Source organism: Meleagris gallopavo, chromosome 1 (genome assembly GCF_000146605.3).
Source record: "Meleagris gallopavo isolate NT-WF06-2002-E0010 breed Aviagen turkey brand Nicholas breeding stock chromosome 1, Turkey_5.1, whole genome shotgun sequence".
In the NCBI taxonomy this organism is placed as follows: domain Eukaryota; kingdom Metazoa; phylum Chordata; class Aves; order Galliformes; family Phasianidae; genus Meleagris; species Meleagris gallopavo.
In genome coordinates this window covers 12760293-12768669 of record NC_015011.2, presented here as the reverse complement: position 1 = coordinate 12768669, position 8377 = coordinate 12760293, and the positions used below count along the sequence as shown (strand labels likewise).

Here is an 8377-nt window from a genome sequence, read left to right as displayed (position 1 = left end):
CTAAAGTTACACGTTTTTTTTTTTTTTTTGTTTACTATTTTCCTAACTCAGGATCTCCCCTCTGCCTCACATTGAAGCACACTACTTGTCACAACCTCTGCCTCAGTACAGACACCATAAAGCTTTTCTACTGCTGTTCTGTGCTGCTCCAGAAAGAAGGCCATTCATGCCTGCATTCTGTGCCTCGTATTTTCCTTTTTAATATATACAGCCAGTGTCTGAAAGAGCTGAGTGCTAAGAGAGGGACTACAGCCCTCAGTCCCTCTGTCTCTTGCCCACAACTCTGTGAGCATGTTGAGTCTCAAAAGTGGTGAGAACTGAGGATCTCTGTGCTCAGTGTAAGCTATCTCCTACATCTACCAAGATCCTGTCATTCAGAGTTAATTCATAAGAGTTGTCAGAAGTGGTGTTCCTTCCCTGCTGAAATGTTAATTTTAATGTAGATTTTAGGTCACACTATTACCAGAAATTATTGTCACAGCAATGACAATTGCTAGTAGTTCCTGAACTGTCTCAGAAGCTAATGATTGAGAAGGCTATTGACAGTTATTTACATTGCCAGACTCCAAATCATGGGGCAATGCCAGAAAAGTCGCCATATATAATTTTTTGTTGTTGTTCTGGAATATTTTTTGCGTGTAGGCAAATCCCTTAGCAGTTCATAGTGAAAATATACTGAATGCCCTAAGACCTTTGCACTGTCACTGCATGTGCTGTGTGCATAAGCGGAAGCCTTGATACTGCAGGGGGGATCCAGTTTCTGTCACAAGGACAGAAGCGCACAAGGACTGCATTATAACAGTAAAACCAAAAGCACAATGTACTGCACACATTTAAAAATGAAAGTGGAAACTGTTGTCAACACATTTATTAAAATACAAGCCTAAACACCAAGAAACCAGGTGTTTCTGAATTCGACAGGGAGCCCTTGATTGAATTTGTAATAGTCTCTGTGATTTAAATTCTTGCTGTTACTGTTATTTTGCTGCCCATACTGCTTTAGTACCCACATAACCTATGTCAGAAGCATTTTCAGCTGCAGTGTAGGCACATCCTTTCAACAGAGAATTTGCATTGGAGGCAAATTAGTTTCCGTGGAATAGAAAATCCATCTCTACATGAAGCTAGCCACACTTTTTTTCTTTTTTCTTTTTCCCGTTTGGTTTTTCCCTTTTTAGTTTATGCATATTCAAAAGATCCTTCCAGTTCCAGCATTCCTTGTTTCAGATGCATCTCTGTCAAGCTGTAAAATAAAAAAGCAAAGCATCAAACTGTGCATTTGAAAATTAAAATTAAGCTTCTCTTCTATTTTACAGTTAGATCTAACTGATCTCATTATGCTGGGATTTATCTCAAAGATGTTTTACCAGACTTCACTGAGCCATTAGCTATCCTACAAATTTGAATCCTTGCTAGACAGAGAATTACAGCTTAAGATAAACTGATTATCCTCATATTATGTCTCCTACTTAACAAAATAGCAATGTCTCATATGTAAATGCAATCTAAAATTTAGCATTCAGCAAAGGTCATTAGTGAGATGCAGCTTCAAATCAAGAAATGTTGCTATTCAGCTAAAAATGCAATAAAAGAAATCAGATACTGGTGCTTTAGCTGTATGATCTGAATATACGAACACAATCTAAGCACCTCTGAAACACTACTTTTCAAATGGTTTTAACAATATCTTTTTACAATTAGACTGCTATTATAACAAAGGGTGCTCACAATATCCCTATGGTTTAGGCAAACAGTATTAACTGCAGCTTCCAATGGAGAAACCTTCCTTTATATCTCTTAAACATCTAACTCAAGCAACAATGAAGCAGGAGGACCGGGATTAGCAGGGGAAGGTCTGAATAAACAATGTCCTTGTAATTTATCCTGCATTTATCTATGTGGTACATAAACAGTTCCATGCAAGTTTCAGGATGCCATGTAGCCTTATGAGGTGGGTAGATGATAGAGATGAGATTCTCAGAATGACAGTCTGGTTCTTTCAAATTCAGACTGCAGATTTCACCCTAAGAAAGAGCAGCTTTGCATTTTACACTAAGTAGCTCTTCTAGATCAGTATTCCTCGTGAAAAGTACAGCACTTTTGGTTTTTGAGCAGGCTTTAGTGTCCAAACTGGTAGGAATTACACCAAAACCTGTAATAAAACATGGTCTGAATTATACAATTCCAGCTAATTTTCTGGGGAAATGAGGTTTCTGTGCTCGTTACTATACAGTAGCAATCAAACTGAACACAGAGTACTCAAAGATAATGTCATTCCTATGTTTCATGAAAATGAGTGGCCAGGAAACTGCAGCCGAGGAAGAGGCTGTGGTATCAACTCACATTGTTTTAGAACCCACACTGGGGAGAGATTGTGTTACAAATATCCAACTTAAAAAAAAAAAAGAATCCAGCTGCTCCCAGTGCCCATATATCTGACTGGTTGCTCACAGAGAAATATTTCCACCTCATAAAAAAATGCCATTCAGTAGCAGTGAAAGTGATATAAATTGGAAATCTACATGTTCCTACCTGATTCATGTGATAACCAGATGTCAACACAGAGGCTGAACACCACACTTTGAAACCAGCACGGCTTTACTTCTGAACTAGAATGACAATCTTGATATGAGTAAAGTATGATTATACCAAAGGGATTTTCTTTCAATTGTATAGATAAAATACTTCTTTTAAAATAAAGAAGTGCCTGTCAGCAGGACACACTGTCACGATCAGGTTGCTATGGAGGTTGTCTGGAAGCACTGTCCTGACTTGCAGATTGATTCAACTTCAGTCAGCAGGCAATGGCAACTCAGCATCAGAACAGCACTGCTCAGGAGAAAGACCTTCAAAACTGCTGAAACCAGCACACAGTAAAAGCATTAACGATTGAAATTGCCTGCAGCTAAACTACTGGTTAGTGCTGGGTTGGCTTTTGTGGAGTCATCATGTTCACTGCTTATTTACAATTCACTATGTTTTTAAAGCAATGATATAGTATTGCACTTAATGAACATGCCGAAATGCTGCTGCCAGGAATTGCATTTAGCTTAGCCAAGCAAATAGAATTCAAACAAGCCTAAAAACTTGGGCTAAAAAATGATACTTTTTTGGAGAGGAAGTTGCTATTTTGTGTGTGAATAAAGCTATGCTGAGTATATAAATCAAGCTCTATGTATGATTTTCATGTCAGCTGCTCACTGGCACCGAGCTAATTATTTTTATCATTACTACCTATAGATTATCCTCCAGCTGATTAAATTGCAAATAACTTTTCAATCCCATGGCTTCTGGGCAATAAGCGTAAGTGCCTACAGGCCATTGACATCAGTCTTTTGCGCTCTTGAGCTGTAAGGAAGTCTGCAAATTCAACATGAAAGCCATTGGCTGAATTTACAACATTTCATTTGCGCATTAAGAGAGCAGCTCCTTTGAAGCTGCTGATTAAAAACTTTCTTCAGGGAATATTATAGTATTTCATCTGACTGAAGTTCTTTTTCTCTTAATAATATTTGTGCTCTGAAATAAGAAAGGAGGATCTGTCACCAACTACTAAACAACTCACTACCTGAGTTCTGAAGACTTTTATCAGAAAGATAAAAGGAAGGAGTTTGGATAGTTAATAACAAAGTTCTCTTTCCAAGAACAGTATGCCAAATTCAGTCTGATACAGCAACCCAGTAGGAAATTACTGTGAGTAAGTTCATCTGATTTAGCAAAACAGATACGTTTCTTCTCAGCTTTTAGCAGGCTTATTACAGAATCTTAGAAAACAGTTCTTTTTTTTTTGCTTTTGTTGGCATTCTATAAAAGTGTTGCTTCTGCACCTTTCCTTGGCTACAGACAAATTCAGGTGAATTGTTTTATATCATTATTTTAATTTGATGGTGGATAACTTCCCCAAACTCCAACATTCATTTCAACTTTTTGCCAATCTTATGGAAAAGTCACTTTAAAAAAATATTTTCTCCAGAAAGTAATCAAAAGGGCACACAATTGCTAGAATAATTCAACAGCATTCCTTCTATGTTCAGACACCATGCAGGTATCAATGTTGTGAGCATCTTTTCTTAAGGATCTGTGGAAGGAATCCTACATTTTTTAGGAAAAATGCTGTTAATGCTACTCTTCGCAGCTTATGATATAGCACTTAAACTTTCAATCTTTGATCTCTGTAATCTCAGTAACATTTAAGAAAGTGTTAGCAATCATAAAATTCAGACTATATATTTTAACATAGCTAATAATACAGCATGAATACAGACCTATCCATAGTAGCAACGGATTCAAGGCAATTTTTGTTTAGCTACCACAGTTCCCCATTGCAACTGAACTGGGGAAGCAACATATATAGGTATTCTGCTTCATATCTCTATCCAACTTCTTAGCTAGTTTAAACCTTGCACTGATTTCCATAGTGTTGTAAATTCTCTGAAGTCCATGATGCCACTATGGACTAGCTGAATTTAATATCTTTATTGATTATCTGGATGAGGGAATTGAGTGCACTCTCAGTAAATTTGCAGATGACACCATGTTGGAAGGAAGTGACAACCTACCTGACAATAAGAAAACCCTACAGAGGGATCTGGACAGGCTGGATCACTGGACTGAGGCCAATGGGATGAAGCAAGACCAAGTGCCAGGTCCTGCACTTTGGTGACAACCTCATTCATTACTACAGGCTTGGGGCAGAGTGGATGGAAGACTGTGCAGGGGAAAAGGTCCTGGAGGTGTTGGTTGATGCTTAGCTGAACATGAGCCAGCAGTGTCCCAGGTGACCAAGAAGACCAATGGCTTGTGTAAGAAATAGTGTTGCAAGCAGGACAGGAAGTACCTGTACTCAACTCTGGTGAGGCCACATCTTGAGTACTGTGTTCAGTTTTGGGCCCATTGCTACAAGAAAGACATTGGAGCGTGTCCAGAGAAGGGCAATGAAGCTGTGAAGAGTCTGGAGAAAAAGCCTGATGAGGAGCAATTGAGGGAACTGAGATTGTTTAGTCTGGAGAAGAAGATGCTCAGGGGAGACCTTCTTGCCCTCTACAACTACCTGAAAGGAGGTTGTGGCAAGGTGGGGTTCAGCATCTTCTTCCAGGTAGCAGTGATAGAGTGAGAGGGAATGGCTTTAAGTTGTGCCAAGGGAGGTTCAGGTTGAACATTAGGAAAAACTCAGAAATTGTGGTCAGGCACTAGAATGGGCTGCACAGGGAGGTGGTGGAGTCGCTGTCCCTGGAGGTGTTCAAGAAATATGTAGATGTGGTACTAAGGAACATGGTTTAGTTAGGCAATTTTGGTGGTAGGTGGACAGTTGGATTAGATGATCTTAGAGGTCTTTTCCAACCTTAATGATACTATGAATAGGAGTTCTCATCCATCCCTTTGCACTGGACTAACAAGCTCTTTCAAACTAGTTCTCCACACTCTGAGTAGCCAACAGGTTAGAAACAAGACAGCTCCAAAATGTGGTTATCCATTGTACTCTGGAGACCTCTGTTAGGATGGTTACTCAGAAATGTCTGCTGGTGGCACTTATCTCTGAACTAATGAATAGTTCAACAGGTAAAGATAGCCAACTTCAAGGCAGATGCCTTTGGGCAAAGCAAATCTTATCCTGAGCTTCAGGCTAGTAGCGCATTCCAGACCTCAATTATCTGAAGATCAGATCCATACATTTTATTAAATTATTAGAAGGTATTATACAGACTGTAAATGTATTTACTTAAGGGCACAAAAGGCTGAACTTATATTTTGTAAGGATCTCCAGCAATGTACAATAAGCTGGAAATTCAGTAGTATCTTTATTAAAGTTCTTATCAATAATTAAATATAAATTAAAACAGTTGAGTATTTTCTGTGATATTTATCTTTACATTAAGTTTATGTTTTGATGCTTGCACATATTCAAGATAATATAGCAATGGTATTTTTTGCCTTTTTTTGTGTGAAACAATTAACCACACTGTAGAAACTATCAAGAGAAAAACTAAGAGTGTTGACAGATGCCTGGAAAAGAAAAAATTGAGATTTTTGCCACTTGAAAAGCCAGCAGAAGGAGCTTGAGAATGTGGAAGAAGATTGGTTAGATATTTCTCACATACTCAAACAGCTAACTCATTGAAGTTGATATTTCTAAATTTCAGTTGAACAATCGAATCGCACTGAGTTTATTGGTGCATATCTCCTAAGGTCTTTTTGTAGATTTATTTCAGATTCACTGGCCATTTTTTATAGCTTTCTGAAAAAAGAAAAATTGGAGCTTTTATAATCTACCATGCTCTCATGTCCCAGATAGATGCCTTTCTCAAACCCTATTACAGCCCAGAGTGCCAGGCCAACCACTTTTTGTGGGAGATGACTGCTTTTGCTGATTATTTTCTTCCCTACCATTTTCCCATGTTTTTCAAAATCCCAGATGTTTGGCAGCCAGTGCAGAGCAGGAACAGCAAGCAGGCTGCCAAACATCTACATGTCCCACACACTGTGTATGCAAAGGCTTGCTGTGTATTTTATGCGCACTGCAATTCTATAGAACGCATTCCATCTTCTCAGAATCCATGCAACTTGAGCTGCATATTCTCATAAAATTCAGGTCTGCAATGCAAGAATTTCAGTGCCTACACATTACTGAGTTGAGCTGTAGACATGCAGTAAGCCTGAAATACCCAGGACATGTTCAAATAGATACACATGTCTAAAGATCCAGAATACCTTAAGCACATTTGCTTCTTTTCACCTCTGGAACTTGAGATAGTGATTAGGAGGTAGAGAGAGTACCTGTGTATCCCTAGAACATACTTTTCATACATCCCTAGAACATTTCTTTTTTTGAAAATCCAATTAACTAAGTATATAAGGCAGAATTGGTTAATAGAAGAGGCTTTAGAGATCTACCTAAGAAGCATTTTTAAACATGACACAGTCTTCATGGCAGATGAGCTGCAGTATGAAAACAAAAAGGCTTGGAGTAGGAATCCAAGTGACAACTACTAAGTAGTTCAGCAGAATGAGGGGATGGGACTGGCAGTTATTCTTCAGCTGGTTTTAGTCACTGATTGCATTGATTCTATTCCATCAGAATTCCATTAGAATAGTATTCTATATTTTAAGCTTTAGTGATAATCTTGTGTGTTTCTGACCACAGCTATCAGTCATCCTGCTAGTCTGTTAATGAAGGCAGATCTTTTTTCTATATTATATAACATTCATTTTATTCTGAGACATTTGTCCATGGTCAGATATAAAAAATAAAACCAGAAAGCCTAGGAACTTGCTGCCAGATGCAATGAGCACAAATCTAACCGCTATTCCTTTTAATTTCCCCACTTTTCTCTTTTTTTCAAGCTATAGAAAGTATAAAACCATAGAAGTATTTTCTAGTCTTGGCTTTTTAGCAGTGAAGTTATTTACATCTCTTCTTTTTAAATTACATGTTAAGCATCGGGATTACTTTTTAGTATAATGGTAGATATAACATGATTTAAAAGTATTTTTTGAGAAACTGAACTCCCCAGAGCTTCTTGAAACTATTCTTTTTATTATTTTTCAAGGTTTTCAGCAGGCTCTGGATGAATAAAAGGAGTATGTGGCATTTACATGAAATTTTTATTTCATCCATATAAGGTCCTCATAAATTTCTCAGAAATGTATGTATCCTCTCTCTTTTCCTACCCCAAATCATGCATACTTGAATATGGAAAACCCATCCTCCCACTTTGCAATAAAGCATGAGGATCTATGTGCATAGTTAAGATTCACTATCTGGTCTTCACAGGCAGAGATTTTAAAGGCATGAATCAAAGTTCAGCAGAGTCAATGAGACATTCTGATGTAATTCAAAGCAACCACATTTAAACAGACAGATTGCATAGGATGGTGGCTGACTTACAAACCAAGCTGTATTCCCAGTTCCCAAATTACTGATTAACTTTCTACTAAACCCCAGTGTGACGTAAATTTCTTTTTTTTTCCCCCCATTTGTGTTACTGTAGAATACTTCAGCCTTGGCTAGTGTCACATCTTTATTGGGCTTCTGCTGTTATATTTTCAGTGTATGAAACTCATACTGATTTCTTCCATTACAAACTTTTACAGATTTCAAATACAGAGAATAAAATTCTGCCCAGAAAGTTTGTCCTTTTGTATCAGAGAGGCTGCAGATTTTTATCCAACACATCCTACTTCAGACTCCTAATTACTTCATGTTAGACCATATGGTCTAGCAGGGCATTTTAGTCTAGTGAAAGAGTCAGGTCTGAGTTTATTTCACCTGCCTTTGAAACATAAATAAAACATAAGAGCTTTGTGTTGCCAGTAACATTCTTCAGTAGTCATTGAAGAGAGAAGAAATCCTCTATTTCATGCATTAACAGTTCCCATT

General features: G+C 37.9%; 1 long non-coding RNA gene across 1 annotated transcript; it reads right to left on the bottom strand.

Moving 5' to 3' along the window:
* Nucleotides 1-853: 853 nt before the first annotated feature.
* Nucleotides 854-5239, bottom strand: LOC109363703. The gene is made up of 2 exons (XR_002109506.1): nucleotides 2533-5239; nucleotides 854-1243 (listed from the first exon to the last, which is right to left on the bottom strand). It is a non-coding gene; the product is annotated as an uncharacterized LOC109363703 (long non-coding RNA).
* Between the last annotated feature and the right edge of the window lie 3138 nt (nucleotides 5240-8377).